General features: G+C 38.9%; 3 long non-coding RNA genes across 4 annotated transcripts; 1 reads left to right on the top strand and 2 right to left on the bottom strand.

Moving 5' to 3' along the window:
- Positions 1-1337: 1337 nt before the first annotated feature.
- Positions 1338-8890, bottom strand: LOC146523434 (uncharacterized). The gene is made up of 3 exons (XR_014873066.1): positions 5766-8890; positions 4884-4909; positions 1338-3008 (listed from the first exon to the last, which is right to left on the bottom strand). It is a non-coding gene; the product is annotated as an uncharacterized LOC146523434 (long non-coding RNA).
- Positions 8891-9442: 552 nt separating this feature from the next.
- LOC146523433 (uncharacterized) lies at positions 9443-10366 on the bottom strand. Its single transcript, XR_014871331.1, has 2 exons — positions 10120-10366; positions 9443-9644 (listed from the first exon to the last, which is right to left on the bottom strand). It is a non-coding gene; the product is annotated as an uncharacterized LOC146523433 (long non-coding RNA).
- A 3021-nt stretch (positions 10367-13387) lies between these two features.
- On the top strand, positions 13388-20988 carry LOC146523432 (uncharacterized). 2 transcript variants are annotated; one of them, XR_014873295.1, is made up of 4 exons: positions 13388-14634; positions 16401-16482; positions 19847-19917; positions 20018-20988. It is a non-coding gene; the product is annotated as an uncharacterized LOC146523432 (long non-coding RNA). The 2 variants fall into 2 exon arrangements; XR_014873294.1 differs by having other exon boundaries at positions 13389-14634; positions 16401-19729; positions 20018-20987.
- Positions 20989-22828: the final 1840 nt, after the last annotated feature.

Genomic DNA, 22828 nt, shown 5'->3' with positions numbered 1-22828 from the left:
TGGGCTTGGGCTCCCTTGCCTTGGTGGATACCAGAGGACGGGGGTGCCTATTGGGGTCAGCGGGGGAGCTGGCCCTAGGGAGGGACACCCTCCCCTCCCTTCTTTTCCTCCCCATCCCCGGCTGCCTCCCTCTTCCCGCTCCACCACACCCACCCACACAGGTAGGGCTTTGGGGTGCGGGTGTGTCACCAGGGTGCAGGGGAGACATTCCCCCCCCCCTCTGTCCTCTTCTGGCCACCTGTGCCTCAATTTTATCTCACAACTTAGACATCCACATTACTTACACTCTCATAACACACACACACACACACATATATATATATATATATAGGGCCTTGAGGGTGGGCACGTTAACGGCGTCCAGTAGACGGTCTGTGTATTCAAACCTACCTCTGGCGCCGGTGCCCACCTCTCAATTTTAAATCCATGTAGACATTGAGGGTTCTCGGGAGGGGCCGTGCTAACACCTGCTGCTCTCTGGCAGCAGCACCATGCTCTCCCTTGTTTTAAACACACTTTAGAGCAACACGCAGCAACACTACACTTGAGCGGGAGGAGGAGGGTATGGGGTCTTAACACACCCCCGTTCTCTGCTAGCCATCGGGGCGGGGGGGCTGGAAAGAGATGCTGGCTGTCCGATTGGCCTCCCTGCTGCTGCGGAGCCTGGGGCGGTCTGCTAGCCTCCACCCCGGAGGGAAGGGTAACATCTCTTGGGTCTGGGTGCAGTTTCCCCCTCTGGGGGCGAGGATACCTGGACCCGGGGTATAGAGTATGTTTGGGGAGTGTGATTGTGTGTACATGTCCATTTACGTTTATTCCTACGTTGGGTGAGTGCTGAGTGTTTGTATATGTGTGCATGAGGGTGGGAATGCATGTCTGTGTCTGTGTGTGCCTGTTTGTCTGTGTCTATATGTCAGGTCGGGTCTTAGACTCCACCTCTCTGGGAACTCCCAGGCCCTCCAAGTGTGGAGGCCTATCTCCCCTCACCACACTCCCTGCCGGTGACTGATGCCCTCAGGGGTCGGTGCATTGTTGGTTCTTGGTGTCCGGGGCTGGGCGCTCAGGTCATGTGCCAGCTCACTCCTGGTGGCTACTTGGCGGGGCCTGGCGCCTGCTGCTCAGTCAGGCCTCTTCCGGGGCGCGGAGGGCCCTCGGGCCTCCGGCCTCTGTGCCTGCGGCTCGGTTCACTCTGGCACAGCTGGCTGCCGGCGGAGCCGACGGGCACGCCGGTGCAGCCCCCTCTAGTTTCTGCCCGGTGGCTACTGGGTGACCCCTCGCCTGGGTATCCTCAGCCCTTCCCATGAAGGTGGCACGGATGCCCCTCCGGTGGTCCTCCTTGGGCTCTTGCACTCTGGGACCTCTGGATGTCTGGGGCCTGGATCTCCTCCATGCCTGCTTCATGCCCTGAGGGACAGGGCTATGGCTCTCTACATCCTCTTGCAGACCATTACATGGGGAAACCATTTGAATACAAGCGCGCCGATCCACACAGGTGTGCACACAGGTGTTCACTGTTTGTAGACTTAAATCACACCTTTCTTGGCTGCTACTTCAAAGCACATTGTGCGCTGTCTGTCCTGCGTGCTGCACAACAACATTCAATATTTAGTGTTTACTGCTGTTTACACTTAGGTAGATTAATGCGATGGTGTTGTGTATAGTATGTTGCTTTGTTTTGTTTTGTTTTTTTTTTGCTTGTTTTCTATTCTTTTTCTCTCAACAGGTGATCCCGGAGATTTTTTTTTTTCCCCCCTTTCTCACTGTCCCTCTCCCCTTCTGTTTTTCTTTTCCTTCCTCTTTCTTTCTCCCTTTCCTATCCCTCACTCATGTCTGTCCCGTCTGTAACAACTGAAAATAAAATAAAATAAATAATAAAAACAAAGGTCGATCAAATGGACCAATACGGCAATGCCATGATGATCCATTTGGCAAAATAAATCCATTGGGTATCCTTGTTGGTCTTCAGACAACAATTCTGACGGCTAAAGAACCAAATGGGACAGGCAAAAAAAAACAAAAAAAACTTAACTGTACTCTTAATTTTTAGATCTCACGTGGCTATCACATGTAACAAAATCATTCATTACTACAGAAGTGCAAAAAATAGGCACAAATATTTGTTGGCACAAATGCAGGATATACCAAATGTTTCTAATAAACTGTGAAGAACCACAAATTTTAATCTCATTTCAGATTAAAGACATTGGATGCAAAATAATTGTTTAAATCAGAAGTAACAGAAAACCTCCCCAGGTTTTAGTTAGTCTGGTCTGAATATGTAAATCCAAAATACAAGTAAATACTGACATGTTACAGCAATGTCAGTGGCACATCGTTTTGTCATTGAAATTAAAATTTCTTAAAATATTATACTAAAAAGTCCTTCCATTGTACCTATTGGCAGGAATATTTATGTATTTTGCAGTATGTCCCTTTTTGGGAACATTTATATTTGATTCTAAAATACTGGCTTTAATATACCTATTCACACTTTTGATTTTCTTACTTTTTATTATTGCTTAAGTGTCAAAGTATCACTTCTAGTCACTCAGGCAAAATACTTCTAGTGTTGTGACTTCATGCTAATTCATAAGTGGAATATGAGAGACAATAGAAATCGATAGCTGTGGTGCTCTTAAGTGTTTAAGTTACCACCTATACTCACCTAAAGCACTTTCATAGTTTTGTTTGATACTTAAATCCACAAACATAATGAGAAATCGAACAATTGTATAAAGACAACTCTGACATTTAGCTACATTTGGACTTGATAAGTCATCATAAATGAAAATCAGACATAAATGGGCTATTAAACTTCAGGGACATTTTCAGGGGCAGTCAGAGGTCCTCTGTGGGGGGTTTGCTGCTAGAGATTATAAATGCTGACTATGTGTTTTTGCCCAGAGCAAATGGCAAGATGTCACAAATAGCCAAACTGTAAGTAAATTACTAAACATCACCATCACTGTCTACTTACCAGCAAAGGCAAAACCAAAGATCTGTTCACTCTATAACAAAAGACAAAAATACAGAATGAGACAACTCAAATCAGCATCAGAGTCAATAATGCATCACTCTCTGTAGTCAAAAAGATTCAGGAAATTTCTTTGTTTACCACAGTTGGAATACAAAGAACAACAACTGTTTTTTTTTCTACACCTTAATCACTCTCCTCATAAAGGTAATATGAGATTTTATCCATTTGCAATAAGCCACACAAGTTTCTTAGTCATGTAATGTTCTAAAATTTAGGTTCTATTACATAACAGAGTAGAAATCATAACCAGTGATTTGCTATTTAAAAGCATACAACAATCACAAATGATGCCTTGTATGTAATGTTTGTAGGCTTTAACATTTGAGGTGGCCTGCATTGAAATTCTATTAAAACAAAAACAAACAGAGTCTGGAAACTTAAACCAAGATGTGCTGCTACAATAACTTACTGTAAATATTGTGTGGTCCAACAAAAACCACACACTGAGGTTAGAGCAGACAGTTTCTTTAAACCTGCTTTAAAGACTTATCGGAAGGTTGCCGGTTCGAGTCCCGGACAGTCTCGGTGGCTGTGTCCTTGGGCAAGACACTTCACCCGTTGCCTACTGGTGGTGGTCAGAGGGCCTGGTGGCGCCAGTGTCCGGCGCCAGTCAGTCAGTGCACTTCAGGGTGAATATTTAATTTATTTATTTAAACTGCTAGTCGTGAGCCGCTCTAATGTGAAACAAACTCAGAGAGAGTTATAATTCTGGAAAGATTTACAAAAACCTGTGGGGGCTTTGCTGCTACAGATTATACAGATTTGGAGACCCCAGAAAACAAAAATCCTCCCAGATGTTGTAGGTGAACAGGCAAAATCAATGACTGGCCAAAAAGAACAACTCCATTCTCACATTTGCCAAAAAATATCTTGATCATAACCAAGAGCTTTGCTGACTCACTGCACTAAACTGAATCTTCTATAGTGAGACAAAACATTACCAAAAAAACAACAACAATAAAGAAACAAACACCAGCAATAAAGTCAAACATGGTGCTGTTATTTTACTCCTTCAGGACCTACATCAAGCCATCAGGTCCTGAGCTTAAGTTTAATCACACTTGGGATTCACAGCAGGAAATTGATCTAAAGCACACGAGCAAGTCCAACTCTGAATGGTAAATGGCCTGTATTTATATATCACTTTACTAGTCCCTAAGGACCCCAAAGCGCTTTACACATCCAGTCATCCACCCATTCACACACACATTCACACACTGGTGATGGCAGCTACATTGTAGCCATAGCCACCCTGAGGTGCACTGACAGAGGCGAGACTGCCGGACGCTGGTGCCACCGGGCCCTCTGACCACCACCAGTAGTAGGCAACGGGTGAAGTGTCTTGCCCAAGGACACAACGACCGAGACTGTACGAGCCGGGGCTCGAACCGGCAACCTTCCAATTACAAGGCGAACTCCCAACTCTTGAGCCACGATCGAATGAAACAAAACTCTTGGTGTAGACTAATTAGAGTCTGTACTTGAATGGAATTGAGATAGTTGGTATGACTTGAAAACCCTATATTGGACCTTAATTAAGACGATTCTGAAAGTAGAGTGGACCAAAATCCCCTCAGTGATGTAAACCAGTCATTATTAATTACTGTAAATGCATGATGGTACTTGTTGCTCATTAGATTATCTTAGGTTGTTCTGGTTTGTTTTTCTCTGCTTCATACATAAAATCATGACTTTAAAAATCATGACTTTAAAAATGCTTTTTGGTATTCATCCAGGTTCTCCCTGTTAGATGATATGAAACATGTGACAAAAGCATAAACAAAATAAACCTGCAAGGAAGAAAGACTTTTCCCAGCACTGTATTTCAAACACAACCTTTACTTACCAGACTAAGACGATCAGATCAGCAGTCTAGAGAAACGAAACAATAATCAGATCACTGTGTAATGATTCAGACTTTTGACCCTCTTTACACTCAATCCAGCTTACTGTGACAAAAATTAACCATTAAGATCCTCGATTTCTTAAAGCCTTTAACTTACTGCACTCTAAACATGAAAAACATTAGTTGCAGGGTCTCACATGGCTATAACATGTGTAATAAAAGCATTCACTACTACAGAAGTGCAAAGAATAGGCACCAATATTTATTGGCACAATGCAGGATATACCAAATATTTCCTACAAAGAAGCTTTGTGGCTCCAACATTTTCTATCACAAGTCAGTTTTAATAAAATTTGAAAAAACCATAACTTTAAATTTCATTTCATATTAAAAATATTGGATACAAAAAATGATAGTCTACATAAATTACACACTGGCTTTAATATAGCAAAGATTATCGACTCAGAACTTGGTTAACTTATTTTTTTTTAAATTATTGCTCAAGTGTTTAAGCTACCACTTCCATTCACTCATGTTCTGACTTTAATGTAATACTTGAGCAGAATATGAGACACAATATAAATCAGTAGCTGTGGTGTTTAAGTTACCACTTATACTGACTCACCTAAAACATGTATGATTTGAGAAGCCATCAAAATTAAAATCAGACATAAATGGTCTATTAAACTTCAGGGACATTTTCAGGGAGAGACATAGGTCCTGTGGGGGGGCTTTGCTGCTACAGATTATAAATCCTGACTATGTGTTTTTGCCTGTCAGTCAATGGATGTCACAAAAAGCCAAACTATTGTATGCTAATTGCTAAACATGTTACACAATGCCGGGTTTATATTGCTTCAGTTACAATGACTGTTTACTTACCAGCAAAGGCAAAACTCACGATGTATTTCACTCTGTGTAACAAAAGACAAAGAGGAAAAAATACAGAATCAGACAACTAAAATCAGCATCAGTTAAGATTCAGTTAACTTGTATGATATATTTGGAGGCTTTAACATTTGAGGTGGCCTGCATTCAAATTCTACTTCCTGAAAATATTATCAAGTGCACACAGTATCATTTAATATGCTGATGTTTTAAAATAAATATCTATACACCTTATTAGTAATATTAATGGCCCACTGCTGAATTTTATTTATTTGAAGGTGGCCTTTTTTATTTCATTAATTTTTCATAAAGTGAAAAGTTCAACAGAGCTGCAGATTTAGGTTGTATTTAAATGCGGGCCTGAACAAACAAGCTTTTGTTAAACAGTTTTTAAAAATGTGAAAAGTCTCCTTCTCATTAAGAGATGTTATTATTCTTGTATTTAATATGTATTTTATCCTCTCTCTCTCCCCCTTCCATTAATTAACCCCCAACACGGACGTGTCCAAATTCATGGGCTGCATCCTCCTGAGGACCCGGCCTTCGCGGTCTACGTGGGCCGGGTCCACAGAAGGTCGGGTAGGCCGGAAGTAAACGGCTGGGGAAATTGGACAGTCTAGCCTTCTGATTAGCGTCACCGCTGTCTCGGAGTTTAATAAACTCGGCCGTCTGCTCCTTGCTATCTAAAATATAACAGGACACCGGGAGTTGTGCCGTTCTCGGCGGCTTCAGTGACCCTCGAGCTCCCGGCTTGCTATCGAGCTGGTGGGTAGCAGATGCTCCGAAAACGTCGAAGCACTTTTGTAAATATGCGATATCTTGATAAACCGAGCAGATATTTGATGTTTACACAGCTACTTTCCCGCCTGAAAATATGTTAAAAGTTTATTTTGTGACCCAGAAAGATTAGTAAGAGTAATTTTAAAACTTAGTAGCGGCCGCCATTATTGGAAACTGGAGTTTGGCTGGGCCGCGCTATGAATTCTGGGATACGGTGGGCCAGGAAGGACACACCCGACTCATCCTTCAAATTCGGGGAAAAGGACGACGCATTTGTCGGCTGCATTCGGAGGAGTCTACGAATTTGGACAGCCTTCGGCACGTCGCTGTGACGGTCTACAAATGCGGCCTCAGGAGGATGCAGCCCATGAATTTGGACACGACTATGTGGCCCAGCCAAACTTCAGTTTCAAACAATGGCGGCCGCTACTAAGTTTTAAAGTTACTCTTACTAATCTTTCTGAGTCACAAAATAAACTTTTAACATATTTTCAGGCGGGAAAGTACCTGTGTAAACATCAAATATCTGCTCGGTTTATCAAGATTTTGCATATTTGCAAAAGTGCTTCAACGTTTAGCTCGATAGCAAGCCGGGAGCTCGAGGGTCACTGAAGCCGCCGAGAACGGCACAACTCCGGCACATCATTTTCAGATCACCGCGGACTTTCGATACCCGGGTTAAACGTAATATATAAGTCACTTAGACAACCTAAAAAAATATTGTTTGGCTTTTTTCAGTGTTTTATTTTTTCGTAAGTAAATCGGTTTGGCTGAGATTAAAGTGATTAGATAACATAAAACTGTATTAATCCCCCGGGTGGGTACCTCCTTGGTTTTCACACAGCTGACTAAACGTCAAACAGAAAACTGATTAAAAATAATTATGAGATGGTTGAGAATTTACGCCTAGATAGCAAGGAGCAGACGCCGAGTTTATTAAACTCCACCGAGACAGCGGTGATGCTAATCAGAAGGCTAGACCGTCCAATTTCCCCAGCCGTTTACTTCCGGCCTACCCGACCTTCCGAGGACCCGGCCCACGTAGAACGCGAAGGCCGGGTACTCAGGAGGAAAATCCAAATTCATGGGCTGTTTTTTTCTCCCGCTGTTGGGTCAGAGGCGGTAAAATGGCTCCTTCAAAGTTGCAGAACCTGCCGCTTCAATTATGTAATGTACCGCCATGGTTCTAAAATGGCGGCACGTTACATACCCTTACAGCCTAAATAATGAGGCGGTTTTAACCGACTGATTTGTTAGAACTAACTGCACCTTCCGTAACAGACTCAGAAATACTAACACACCGAATGAAGCTAATGAAACAACACAATAAAGTGTAGCATACAGTCAAATGAACCATTGTCATTTCAAACTGGGTCTATAAAAGCGCTAGGCGTTAGCATTGGGTTGTCAGGGCTAGCTTCTCGAAAACTCCTTTAAAATAGAAAATTTACAACTTCTCACTAAAAAAGCAGACATTGTATTGCTTTAATATGACTTATACTTTAACTGGCTTTATAAGTCACTAACAACAACTCGGTGAATCACTCAAACAGATAATAAACATTTCAGAGAAGAGAAGAGAAGCAGCTTACCGGGGCAGCGATCCGGGGGAAAGTGGGCGGAGGTTCAGAAGTGAGCCAGAGACGTAAGAAAAAAGAGGCGTTCACTGGTAGTGGGAAATTACACAAAATGGACCTTGAGAACGTAAAAAAAAATGTAATGTAAATGTAAATTTAATAATAATTTTACAGTATTTTTTGCCACAGAAAAAAACTAGCAGAAATTAATTTTTTAAAGTTGAATAAATATTTCAAACATGATTATTTAAATTTGAATTAATGATTAAAAGTCATAAATCAATATAAGGTCATTGTGTTAAAATGTGATGTATTAATATAGATTTATTTAACTGACTGAAGCAATGACAACAGTCTTCTCCTGAACACCAACACCAAGGAGGTGGTAAAGAGTTCACCAGACCTAAAAAAAACAAAACAATGCAGGACAGTCTGCAAAGATGTCGAGTCAGTCAGACATTGTGCAGAGCAGATGAGGAAGAAGTTGTAATCTAAAATGGAGAACAATAAATACAGCCACCTAAGCATCCTCACAGGACAAGATGAACTGCAGTGAGAGGGTCATCTCACTGCACTGCAGGACTCAGAGGTTCAGGAGGGTCTTTATCCCCATTGCCATGAGGCTTTTTAACAGCAACTACTCACATGTTCTTCTCACATTTATTTCTTTTATTCTAATAAACATTGGTAGTAATCATATAAATTCTGAGCTAAATGGACTTGCCCTGATAGGCTTCAGCCAGCACAGAAGCTAATACACCACAACACTTACTGAAAATGACTGTTATTAATGTTTTCAAACTGTTTAAGAAAAATATATATAATCTTTCAGCCTTCTAAAAACACACACATAAAAACAGTATTATATGATGTTGAACATACAGATAGGCAGTTGTTGGCCTACAGGAGGAGTGTTCTTTATCGAAGTTTTTAAGTGCTTAAAACGTCTGTTAATCTCTGTACAGAGCATGCAATGTAACTGTACATTAGAGAGTGTTTTATAAACCATGTCTTCTGTTTCATTTAATAAACATGAGACTGCTTTATGCATATTCAGCTATTTATTAGATTTTATCAGATTACAAAACACTTAGCATAAGAATGCAATTGAAAGTATAACTTTTAAATATTGTTTAAATGAATGAACATAGCAACTTGAACATTTTAAAAAATACAAACAAAACAAATGAACTATATTTATATATATAGATCTATATATATATACACATATCTATATCTATATATCTATATCTATATATATATATCTATATATATAGATATATATATATTTATTCTGTTTTTTTATGTCTACTATTTGTTTTCCTTTGATTTTTACAGTAACAGTGATCGTGTCCTTCTCAAACTCCTCCTCGTAGGGCTTCCACATTTTCTCTTCAATGAAGAGGGTTTCTCCAGTTTGAAGGAGAACCTGCAGCTGGGTGGAGTGCAGTGCACTGCACTGCTCTGCAGTGGCCACACCAACTATAGATACTTCAGTCCTTTCATCTTCCTTTGTCTGTCGATACACAAAAAGCATATATTTAATATGGTAATCACGTCTTGATGCATGCTCAATGATCCATGTAAGTAAATCCCAAAAGGTTGATTCTGTTCATCTGGACGTAGCATTTTCAAGTGGGAGAAATGTTTCGTCACTCATCCAGGTGACTTCTTCAGTCTCTTTTACCCAATCTTTTAAACAGTACATTGCATAATGACTGAAACTAGCCCACTGAAGAAACAATAGGCTGGGAGGTCAGTTCATTGGTCAATAATATACAAATTGTCATGCGCACTGATCAAAGACCAAAGAAACCTGCAGTCCGCTGAGACTGAAGAAGTCACTTGGATGAGTGATGAAACATTTCTCCCACTTGAAAATGCTACGTCCAGATGAACAGAGTCAATCTTTTGGACCACCTATAATTCTAAACATTTTGGCAAATGACATTACTATTACATGTTGGTACAAACATATGGCTTCTTCATACCTCAATCTTTGTATGGGAAGTCGTCTGGAGCTGTACTCCATAGGCAGAGCGGTGCACTTTCACATGGGAGATCTTTAGCTGATCTCCCACATGAACATCGACAACTGACGCCTCCCTCCACAAGGAGACAGTCATGGTATGCCCATCCTGAAATCACAAAAATGACAGAATGAAACATTTATTCATTAACTAATAGAAATCTCAAATATGCCTATTTTCACCATTTTCAATATTTCACTTTAGTTGCACCATTACCTTCTTTAGCTGGAGCGTTCTTATTGGCACCAGTTGTTTGCCTGAGCAAACTGTCCTCACTGCCGAACACTGAAAATTCAATTAAAATATAATGTCAGTTATAGTGATTGCATAAATCTGTGTGTGTACATATAGGTGCTTCTTTCTTGACTTACTACATCTATTATTTTATTATTGTTGTTAATGATAAATCTACAACCATTTACAAAATAATAGTGGTTGATCTTGTTCTCACAATTTTGTGTTTGTTTGACAAGAACAATAAAATTATTATTTTTACTTTTAAAGACAAAAAAGTAATGGTTTCTTAGAAAACCTAAAGCAATATCAATTCTGATGGAACCACAAATATTTACCTCCACAACCTCCCCTTCCACTGTCATGAGCCCTCCAGATGTTGGGCTCATCTTTAGTGGTGTTGCTGGGGAAGGTGGATTAAGAAGCTCCTCCGCCTTTATGCTGAGGGCCTCTGACACAGCAAGGGCAGGAGCTTTAAAGAACTGGGTCCTTGCTGTAATGTTAATGAGATAAGGGGGAGCTTGGCCCCTCAGCTCATGTCCCCTCATCATGTAGGACATGTCTTGTTTTACTTTGGAGGAGAATTCTTCAAATAAGGTGATTTTTACCACTGTTTCACCATCAGTGATGGCTGCCACTTTATTTTTTTTTTGTTGTCAGTGGTTTGACCCCTCCACCCTGCATATCCCAGCTGATCACCTGATAAATACATAAATAAAGAAATGTATTTCTATGATCTTACTCCATAGCCACGTTCATACATGTGAAAGTCTACATCATATGATTGTTGGGTTTTTCTCTGTATTTATTATTGTACAATATAAAGCGCCTTAAAGCGACTGTTGTTGTGATTTGATGCTATATAAATAAAATTGAATTGAATCACCTTTAGCTGGTCGCAGGATTTTAACACCCTGATGTGAATGGGTGGGGGTCGGAAGTACGGCGTCTCAGGCCGGTTATCTGTCAATTTCCTTAAGGCCATTCTGAAAAAAAAAAAGCAAAACAAACACATTAACAGGTTCATACATTTCTGCTGGATCCAGTTCTGATAGAATACAGTAACATCTGTTGCTTTCATGTCGTCTATTCACATTTTGATATAAAACAAACACATCATGAACTTCCTCAACCCTAAGTGTGTTTCTGAGGTTCCTGCTTGATACTTACATACCTGAAAACATTGCAATATTTCTGTAAAAACACAAATTATCTTTACAAAATGTTGGTCTGAAAATTAATTTAACGCTTATGAGCCTTCATAAAATACATACAAATATTACAGCACATGTAAGTCTATCCAATTCACTCTGGATGGAACGCAGAAAAAAAAATCACAATTTTCTTTTCCCCACTTAATATTTTTCAGATAATAATTAAAATAATTATTAATTAAAATAATACTTGAAAAAAGGTTACAGTGGACAATAGAAAACAATGAATCATCATAGGAAGATTATCTGAAAAAGGATTCATGCTCCTGAAGTGAAAAACAGCAACATTACATCTTAAAGATTGCCTGCCTGCCCTTCCCCCTCCCCCAACACATACAGGGCAGGTGCGCACACACACAAACAAAAACATAGTGCACCTGCTTGGTCTCTGTGGCTTTAGTTCGTATTGGCTCCCCTTTTTAATCATTTGAGACGATAAAATTATAGAATTACTGTCCCTGCTTTTAGGTGAGTCCCGCCCTCCTTAACTGGGCAGAAAATGGCAATTTTTTGACCAGAAAAAAGCTCTGTGGGAGATGACCGAGATGACAGTGGAAACATTAGGGCTGAATAGATTTCTCTTTTATATATGTTCCTGTCAACTATTCCTCCTGTCTGCTATGTATTGTCTTCCGGCACACTACAATTTCATGACAATACAGGGCTATGAATACGATAAATACTTAGCTATACTCCTATTGGTTACTCAGCTGCTGTATAGACTGGGAAAGTAATTGGCTTGCAAAGTTGGGAGGCGGTTGCCAGGGCAGAGTGCCAGCCTTAAGCAATTTTTTCCTACTAACAGCCCAAACGTAACGTCTTAAAGTTTATAAAACTGTTATAGATCTGGAAGATTTGTCTGATTCTGTAAGATCTTAATATTTCATAAAAAAATAGATACCATTTTCATGAATACATTCAGATAGTTTTTTCAATTAAATATCCCTGAAACAATAAGTTCATCAAACTATGACACCTACAAATACATTGCTATCAATACTAAATGTGAATTTATCAAAAGTGATTTTTTTTCTTCGAGAGAAAAATGAAGATACACATATATAAAACATTCGTAGGCCGATAGAAAAGTCAGACCGAATTTTAGGGGTACTTTGACAGTCTTTATATTCACAGGAACTTAAATGGCTAGATCTTTTATCTTTCACTACACAATAATGTGTTGTACATAGTATAAAGGCACTAAAAAAACGGCTCCAATATCAAAACTTACGTTTTATGAAGTTATCACAAGAGCACAAAGTAGAAGAGCTGTTACTCTGACCGAAAGTTTCTTCAGAAAGACCGGGAAAGGGACTGCTGGTCTTTTATGTTACAAATTGTGATGCAATCTGTTGTTACCTGCCTTATTGGCTAACTATGATTGTTGTTTTTCCCAATTGTACTGCCTTGTGTTGATTTTGTCCCTTTACTTTAGGGCGGTTTTTGTTGGTGATCAGACCCGATTCTTGTCTAATTTGAATTATGAAATTATCAGTACTATTTTATAAGTCTCAAACTTACAATTTAAAACGTATAAAATTACTGGTCTTTTTTATTTTTTATGTAGTTAATGTAGTTATGTAGTTCGACTGCTAAAGCCCTGCATGTATTTTTTAGATGAGCTTTTATTTTGAAAGTGGTGATCTCTTTTCCTGGTGTCAAGGGGAAGCACGCCCGACAGATCCACGTTACTGCTAGTCCCCGGGACAGAGTGCGGGAAATCAATGCGGTTCAAATACGTTCATGGACGTAGGAGTGCTAATTCCCTCCAGATTTCGCCCGAAGGTGCAGGTTTCAAGGCTGCACACGGTGACTGAGCATCCTAACAAAGGTTCAAGCTTCAAGGTTTTACTTCAAAAAGGTAAGCCAGACTTGGTCAACACATGACAGGAAAAGGTAAATGTATTAGCTATGTTAAATATAAGTGCCTAATCATGATAGCTTGCTGTAGGGTAAAACACTTAAGGTCAGAAATCTTTACAGTTGTGTTCATTGTAAAGCTGTTGTTTAGGGTATGTTTAAAATAATGTATTATGTAGTTGCACCACCACAGTTATGAAACTGAGAAATGTAATGATGTAAAAGCTATAGCATGGTTGGGGTTTTGGCTTGGTGAGCTTACAGCCTCCTTAAAATCTGTCAGAATTATCTACAGACAGACTGTTCAATTCATATAACCATTTAATTCAACAAATATATGAAGAAATATGTCAAAGTTAGTATGACTTTCAATCATGAACAACATTGATGTAAAGAAAATTTACCAAACTTTACCAAGTATAACTACAACTCCCAGAATGCACCGGACGAGGGAGCAGGTTGGGCCTGCTGCTCTGGCCAGCTTACCCATGGGGGCAATGACAGTGGGAGTTTACATGCTAGGAGTTTCTGCAAGCATGCAAAAAAACCCCGCAATAATATCACGGTTTCTTTTTGGCAAAAATCCAATTCTATAGTAAAGAGACACAGCAGAGACTAGGGATGAAGATTTGTATGAGTTTGTAGTTAGCCATCTGCTGAGCAGGGAAAAAGCAATACTGACATGTATGCTGCACTGACGCTATTTGCAGTCCAGTTACATTTGTAAGAGAAGCTGTAGGTGATATAACATGTTTTCAGTAAATCGCTTACATTTTGCCTGAAAACAGAGCAGACTAAAGAGCTCACTGTCATTGTCCAGAGTTTGATCACTCAGTGTCTATGTTTTGTGATTATTAATATTCTTTGTTTTAATTCTTTTTCTGGTTACTTGTTGTTATTTGCAGTGTTTACGTGTTCTCTGTGCATTCCTTGTATTGTGTCTAGTGTTCTTGGTTCTATGTTCATGTTTCCTGTTTTACTTTTGAGAGTCTCGTGCCCCGTGCTTGAGTGTAATCTCTTTTGCTTCCTCCTGGTCTCCTCTGATTAGTGTCATCTGTGTCTCTCTCCTGTGTGCTATTTCCATGTTTCCCTCTGTGTGTACATATAGGTTGTTTCCCAATTAAGAGACCGCACACTTGAAGTACGCGCACTACATGTACTACGTACGGTGAGTACTATAAATACCAGAAGTGCGGAAGTGAGAGGCTTGTGAAATGGGACGGTCTTGCCTTCCTTGCGCTGTTCAGGTTACCTAGCAACCATGATACTAACTGTGAGAAACGTTTCATACAGCATTGTGTGACATAAGTGAAGGAGGAAAAATGTTTTTTTGATTTTTAATTTTTGTCATGAGATCACTTTGATTAGTTGAGTATCTGAGGCTGAGACCACAGGACTGTAAAACATGATTGTTGGGCTTCATTTCTGTACTGAACAGTCATTTCAAGATTAGTTAGTAAATAACAATTAGCTAATGTTGTTCATGAGACTAAAGTCATCTCACTGTGGTAATGTAAATATAATATGGCCAATATTATATGTACTGTCAGATTATTATGAATATGATGTAACTCTATAGATCAACTTACCTCAGAATATATAAAGCATATAAAGAAGTACAGTAATATGATGCAACAAACACAGCAGTGCTACTAATCCAAAATACTCAAAGCTTCATAGAACTGAAACAAACATTTATTTTTAGCTCCATTCTGCTGCTGATACATAGTTTAGGTTTCTGAACATTAAACTCGTTGCTGCCTTTCATAGTGTGTAACTTGAAGGCCCTGAGTACTTTCTCCCACACTGAAAACACTGGATGATAACATTATTTGAACATTACCTAATAAGACTGATTCAGGACAGACAATTAGTTATGTTAAACTTTTCTAGCAGTCCTTCACAAACAGGGAACAGTCTGTCTATTCTCTCCATCTGTCAGCTGCTGCTGGCTCTTCCTCCTCCTCTTCCTCACACACTGCTGAGTTTGTCCTGGTGGATCATCAGGGGTGCAAAGCCTCACAGATGATGTGCAGCAGTGGGTCCCTCAGTCTGTCCTCACTCTGGACACTTGCAGTCGTCACACATGGAAATCAAATGTGTGATAAGCTGCAGGATTCAAACACAAGTGTAACTTATAAACACATGTTCATACTTTTATTCCACAATCAGAGAGAAAGAAACAGAGAGAGAGTGCAGGACAGACAGACAGGTGACAGTCTCAGGTGTATACACTGCTACACAACAGCACAAGAAAAGGAGGATTTAGTGTTTGAGTTATTACGAGTGCTAAACAAGAAGAGTTCCAGATGGTACAGTGGACACATGTGTGACTGCTGTGATTAAAGCATCTTTCTTTCAGCTTAATGAGTGAACCGTCAGCTCGTTCAAACACACGTTAAAGTCCGTTTGGCTCGACACCACCGAACAGAGGCAGCAATTTAACATAGCTAACATTAACAGTGCAGTGAATCCTGCTTGTGCCGTGATATTCAGGACTGCAAACCGAGCAGCATCACTGACTTTCAGCTTGTTGTGTTTGTGGATATATGACTGACTTTAATTATCCATAAAATCATCACATTTCTCCTAATTCCACACATTTTGCCTCAGTAACTGTAACATTCAGATGACTACTATCCAATTATTTCTCTGATGCTTATGCAATAAGAGCCTAATAAACTTAAAGCCACAAGACCGTAAAGCAGAAGTATAACTGTATGAGCTACAAAGTTTAAATGTTTTATCACAATCATAGTGTCCAGCTCACAAACAGCTGATTGTTTTAGTGTTTTCTCAGAAATATCAGATGTAACTAGTGATGTCACAATGAAAATGAAATAATATTGAACAGTATAGAATCAGACATGTTAGAATTTGCTTAAAATACTACTTGTTTTATTTTTAAAAATTGTGCAACATTTTGTTTTTCAGATGTTTTTGCTGAATTGATCAAGACTGACTGTAAGAGTGTAAACATTGAGTAACTATGATGTTCGAGCCCTCTCAAGAACAGGTAAATAGTCATTTAGAGATTAAATTTGTCCCAGTTACTTTGCCCTACTCTGTCTGTAAAGCTTCACTTTTGTCACACTTCCTGCCTCCAAGAAGCTGAAGTAGAAGTAGAACTCTGCACCAGAACCTTTTTGTGACTTTTGTGACATTTCTGTCGATGGTGTAATTGTTGGTCTTTTGTGAATTCTAAGTAGGTGATTACTGAAAGGCAAGAGAGAAACTGAAGGCATCAGGTGATCTGTGATATGTCAGAGCTGCAGAGAGGAATATTTGTGACCAACATTTGGGGAAAAATAGTTTCAAAGATGCATATTAAACAGGCAAGCTTTCATATTTAGACGACAAAAACTATTACTTACTTTTAATCATTATTATGTGGTTAAGTACTGGACTGTGTGCTTTTGAGGCCAAGTCACACGGAGTTTCTTAGCTTAGACTGATGAGTATTTGAAATGTCAGCAATTCTTGATTGTAACACCTTTTATTGTAGTTTTAACACTGATGAATCAGCTTTCATAAATAAAGCAAATGTTTCATTTATCTATATTAATAAGTAATGCTTAGTAGAGTCATCTTTGCTGAATCCAATGGTGAAACATGGAGAATTTCTCCTCTACTCTGAGTAGAGCTAGATTTGGTTAAAAATGATAAAAATAAGTATGGCATTTGACAAAATACTAAAGGTTTTTTGCTTTGCTTTTTGGAATGTTTGTAAGTTTTGCATTGATAACTTCCCTTTTTAACCAGTGTCAAACAATGACTGGGTGACCAGTGTTGTCATCATCAGGGCAGGCCAGCACAGCAGGAAAAGTGAAATGGCCAGGCTGAGAGTTACAGTGGGATACAAAAGTTTGGGCAACCTTGTTAATAGTCATTATTTTCCTGTATGAATTGTTGGTTGTTACAATGAAAAATGTCAGTTAAATATATCATATAGGAGACACACACAGTGATATTTGAGAAGTGAAATGAAGTGTATTGGGTTTACAGAAAGTGTGCAATATTTTTTTTAGACAAAATCAGGCAGGTGCATAAATTTGGGCACCACAAAAAAAGACATGAAATCAATATTTAGTAGATTCGCCTTTTGCAGAAATTACAGCCTCTAAACACTTCCTGTAGGTTCCAATGAGAGTCTGGATTGTGGTTGAAGGTATTTTGGACCATTCCTCTTTACAAAACATCGCTAGTTCATTCAGGTTTGATGGCTTCCAAGCATGGACAGCTCTCTTTAACTCACACCACAGATTTTCAATAATATTCAGGTCTGGTGACTGAGATGGCCATTTGAGAACATTGTACTTGTTCCTCTGCATGAATGCCTTAGTGGATTTTGAGCAGTGTTTCGGGTCGTTGTCTTGTTGAAAGATCCAGCCCCGGCACAGCTTCAGCTTTGTCACTGATTCCTGGACATTGGTCTCCAGAATCTGCTGATCCTGAGTGGAATCCATGTGTCCCTCAACTTTGACAAGATTCCCAATCCCTGCACTGGCCACACAGCCCCACAGCATGATGGAACCACCACCATATTTTATTGTAGGCAGCAGGTGTTTTTCTTGGAATGCCGTGTTCTTTTTCCTCGATGCATTACGCCCCTTGTTATGCCCAAATAACTCAATTTTAGTTTCATCAGTCCACAGCACCTTATTCCAGAATGAAGCTGGTTTGTCCAAATGTGCTTTAGCAAACCTCAAGCAGCTCTGTTTGTGCTGTGGGTGGAGAAAAGGCTTCCTCTGCATCACTCTCACATACAGCATCACCTCGTGTAAAGTGCGCCGAATGGTTGAACGATGCACAGTGACTCCATCTGCTGCAAGATGATGTTGTAGGTCTTTGGTGCTGGTCTGTGGATCGACTCTGAATGTTCTCACCATTCGTCGCTTCTGTGTATCCGAGATTTTTCTCGGTCTGCCACTTCCAGCCTTAACTTGAACTGAGCCTGTGGTCTTCCATTTTCTCAGTATGTTCCTAACTGTGGAAACAGACGGCTTAAATCTCTGAGACAGCTTTCTGTGTCCTTCCCCTAAATCATGATGGTGAACAATCTTTGTCTTCAGGTCATTTGAGAGTTGTTTTGAGCCGCTATGTTGCTACTCTCCAGAGAAAATGAAAAGAGGAGGGAAACTTACAGTTGACCCCCTTAAATACTCTTTCTCATTATTGGATTCACCTGTGTATGTAGGTCAGGGGTCACTGAGCTTACCGAGCCAATTTGAGTTCCAACAATTAGTTCTAAAGTTTTTGGAATCAATAAAATGACAACAGTGCCCAAATTTATGCACCTGCCTGATTTTGTTTAAGCAATTATCGCACACTTTCTGTTCATTTCACTTCTCAAATATCACTGGGTGTCTCCTATATGATATATTTAACTGACATTTTTTATCGTAACAATCAATCATTTATACAGGAAAATAATGACTATTAACAATGTTGCCCAAACTTTTGCATCACACTGTAACTTAGGCATGGGCTGGGTGTTCAGTTCTCACCTGTTCCTGTTTAGGGAGAGACATCAAGCCTCTCAGGGTAAGAAAGAACAGTAGAGCACTCAGCGATTATGACAAGTCCCCTTATTACCACTGTTTGTCTCACAACCAATACCATTTTTTTCCTGAAGCCTAAAGCTCACCATATTGTTTTAATTAAACCTGCAGCAATGTGCTTTTTTTCTTAACAAAATGGCACATAAGAAAAAGGTTTAATTTTGACACTTAAATTTATTCCCAGAAATAACTTTTAATACACAGGTAATTTTAATATCAGTTATTTGTACTCAAATGCTATTTATTAAAATTATTTATACTTATATCAGAATGTTACTGTGATAAAGGTATCCTTTTAGGTACTGTACTCTGTAGGACACTAAGAAAGGAGAGTGATCATATTCTGTGAGCCCTGGTAAATAATGCTTGTTCACAGAATTATAAATGACTGTAACTCCTGCTCCATCTTGAGCGCCATCATCTAACCCTGTTGCTACCTGGTGGGTGGCTCTGCCCCTGAAAAAGTGTCTAGCCTTTGTCAATATGTGTAAGACTGGCTTTCTATATGGTTTAGTGCAGACAGAGCTTCGGGACCCTGTTGTCCTTTTTTCTGATCGGTGCTGGTGTGTAGCTGGCAATGCAGTGTGTAAGCACACAGTTGTTTTGCCCTTTCAAACAGTACATTTTTCAGAACTGAAGCTGCAGGTTGTATCTTCACACTTGCACCGAGACAGAGCAACAGTGGGACAAATCCAAACAGCAGTAAGTGCTGACATTCATATTCAGGACTGACCCTTTAATGTTCTTTTATAACCTGTTATAAGTAATATGTATAAGTATTTTTTTTTCTTTTATATTTGTTATTGATATTTTTTTCAGGGTTTGGAACCAGGGCCAGTTCCATGGATCAATGAACGTTCATTCAAAGACATTTTTGAATAATGATGCAGGTACAATGTCAAGTTATTATTATTATTATTGTTATTGTTATTGCACAGATGACTTTCACAGTGCCTTGTTTTATCCTCACATTATTATGGTCCTTTAAAGGAGTACGCTGTACAAGAACTTGGCTGGTGACCCACTTTACATCTCCTTGCTAAACACTGGAGAATCATGCAAAGACATTGATGTAACAAATTGACCTCTTACCGCAACCATGGCCTTCAGTGACAAGAAGACCAGTCTTAAGACAGCACTGGTGAGCGTGTTCTCTAACCAGGAGCCCAGATTACCCACAAAATCTGTAAACATTTACCAAGATCCTCCTCTTTACCTGCCACTGCCACTCAGTTAGTACAGGCTGGATCCCACACAGAGTGTGCATGTCTACAGTGAGGAGGAACTCTTCAACCTTGAAAGCTTACTGGTCACAGAGGACATGGTACATAAGATTGAGACAGCAAAAGGAGAACAGACAGCTGACCAGGAATGGCATCAGCTCAACAACGCAAGGATCACATCTTCTCTTGTTATGTGAGGGGTGAAATTGTACAGAGAATGCTTTATTTTGAGACGTATGTCAGAATACTGGAGAACAAGGAGAACAAAATATTTGACACCATTATTGTGCACACTCTATCAGATGAGCTATCTGATCTCCAAGTGAACTGTTTAACTTAACTCAGTGAGATCCTTAGCCCAAGCTTTAACCAGGGGTTTGTTTTGATAATACTTAGGAAGCTGACATGTGCACTGCCAGCAGTTGTCAGAGGGATAATGGTGTCAAATATTTTGTTCTCCTTGATGCTTCTAATTGCTCTCTCCTCAGATATCATTAGACGTGAAATGTTCTACACGAATAGTGTGTGTGGTGGGATTTGTACTGTGAAAACATTTTATGCTAGTATTCTGACGTGGGCATCAGAATACTTTCAAAACACATTGGCATCATGGTTCCAGTCATCTCATGAGAGAGCCATATCCCAATTGCATCGAATAAGGTGGATCAATTTCATGATGTTCTGCCAATTTTTCACAGTTCAGCAACAGGTAGTTGAGGTAACTTCAGCTTGTTTAGCTTTTATTCAGTGTATGTGTTATAACTGTCATAAGTCTTATAAGTAATCACATTTTTAACTAGATTATAATATTTTTGCTATTTGTACTGTTATTTATCTGCTAAGCTACAATATTTTATTATTATGAATTTTCTGCTAAATTATAGTATTTCTGCTACTATGTTACATTTCTAATAAATTATACTATTATACTACTGTCTATTAAGTTATACTGTTGTACCATTTATTCCAAGTTGTTTGGTTTGTGCTAAATATTAACATTTCTACTGAATTAAAATAATTCTGATATGTTGTACTATTTCTGCTAAGTTATTGCATTTCTGTTTAGTTGTTATGCTTCTGCAAAATTATTAAAAGTTCAACTACTTTTCAAATAGTCACTTCAGCTTTGTCAGCTATTTTCAGCTGTTTTCGGCAGACAACTTCAACTTTACAGCATCCACACTGCATTTTCGCAGGAAAACGCAGTGTGGATATATTTCTGCTAAATTATATTATTTCTGCTAAATTATATTATTTCTGCTAAATTATAGTATTTCTGCTAAATTATAGTATTTCTGCTAAATTATAGTATTTCTGATTTTTATAGTATTTGTGCTAAAACATAGTATTTCTACTAAATGTAGTATTTATGCTTAATCATACTATTTCTATATATTACTGCCAGGTCCCCAGGCAGCCAATCCTCTGTGAAGACTCAGGCATTCAAATTTACAAATCAGGGCCTGCACGGCTTCCCAGCCAGCCAATCATATCTGAGGTCTGCCGTTTCTTCTCTCGTCATATCTCAGCGACGGTTGTACAAAGAGCAATGAAAATCGCAGTCAACGTACACCAAAGTCCGCTGATTCACCCAGTATAAGAATTATGCTTCTAGTCCACCTAGTTTTTGAGTTACACGACGTTTTGTAACTCAAAAAAACGGTGTTTTTCGCCTCTCACCGCGATCTACTTCTGACTGCTCATCACCCTGTTTTCCAGGCACCCGCTCTCTTTCCCAGTGGCGCAGTTGGTAATGACACGGGTCTGTAAGCCAAAGGTCGTTGGTTCGATTCCACCTTGGTCAACATGTTTTTCTCCCTACAAATTAATACACTATTACAGACCAGTAATTCATATTCATCATTTATTACAATTCTGCAAACTTTTATCATTTTACCAGCTTTTCTAATATGGACTTCACATTCTTGTTAACACTCCATGGCACAAATACTGTTCCCTTTAGGCTCTGTGTATGTGTGTGTGTATCAATATTTCTCCCATTTTAAAGTATTACTCCTCCATAATTGTATTTCTGTTAAATCAAAGTACTTTTACTACATCTTAGTACTTCTGCTCAATCATATTATTTCTGCTACTTTTCGGTACTTGTGCTAAATACAGTATTTCTGCTTAATATAGTATTTCTGCTTTTTATAGTATTTGTGCTTAATATAGTATTTCTGCTTTTTATAGTATTGCTACTTTTTGTAGGATTTCTACTTTTTGTAGGATTTGTGCTTAATACAGTATTTCTGCTAAATTATTTTATTTCTGCTTTTTATTGTATTTCTGCTTTTTATAGTATTTGTGCTTAATATAGTATTTCTGCTTTTTATAGTATATGTGCTAAATTATAGTATTTCTGCTTTTTACAGTATTTCTGCTTAATATAGTATTTCTGCTAAATGATAGTATTTCTGCTTTTTATATTATTTGTGCTAAATGATAGTATTTCTGCTTTTTATAATATTTCTAATTTTTATAGTATTTGTGCTTAATATAGTATTTCTGCTAAATTATAGCATTTCTGCTTTTTATAGTATTTGTGCTAAAACATAGTATTTCTACTAAATGTAGT

The sequence above is a fragment of the Neolamprologus multifasciatus genome, chromosome 3 (genome assembly GCF_963576455.1).
Source record: "Neolamprologus multifasciatus chromosome 3, fNeoMul1.2, whole genome shotgun sequence".
Classification (NCBI taxonomy): domain Eukaryota; kingdom Metazoa; phylum Chordata; class Actinopteri; order Cichliformes; family Cichlidae; genus Neolamprologus; species Neolamprologus multifasciatus.
This window is presented reverse-complemented; position numbering and strand designations above follow the sequence as displayed.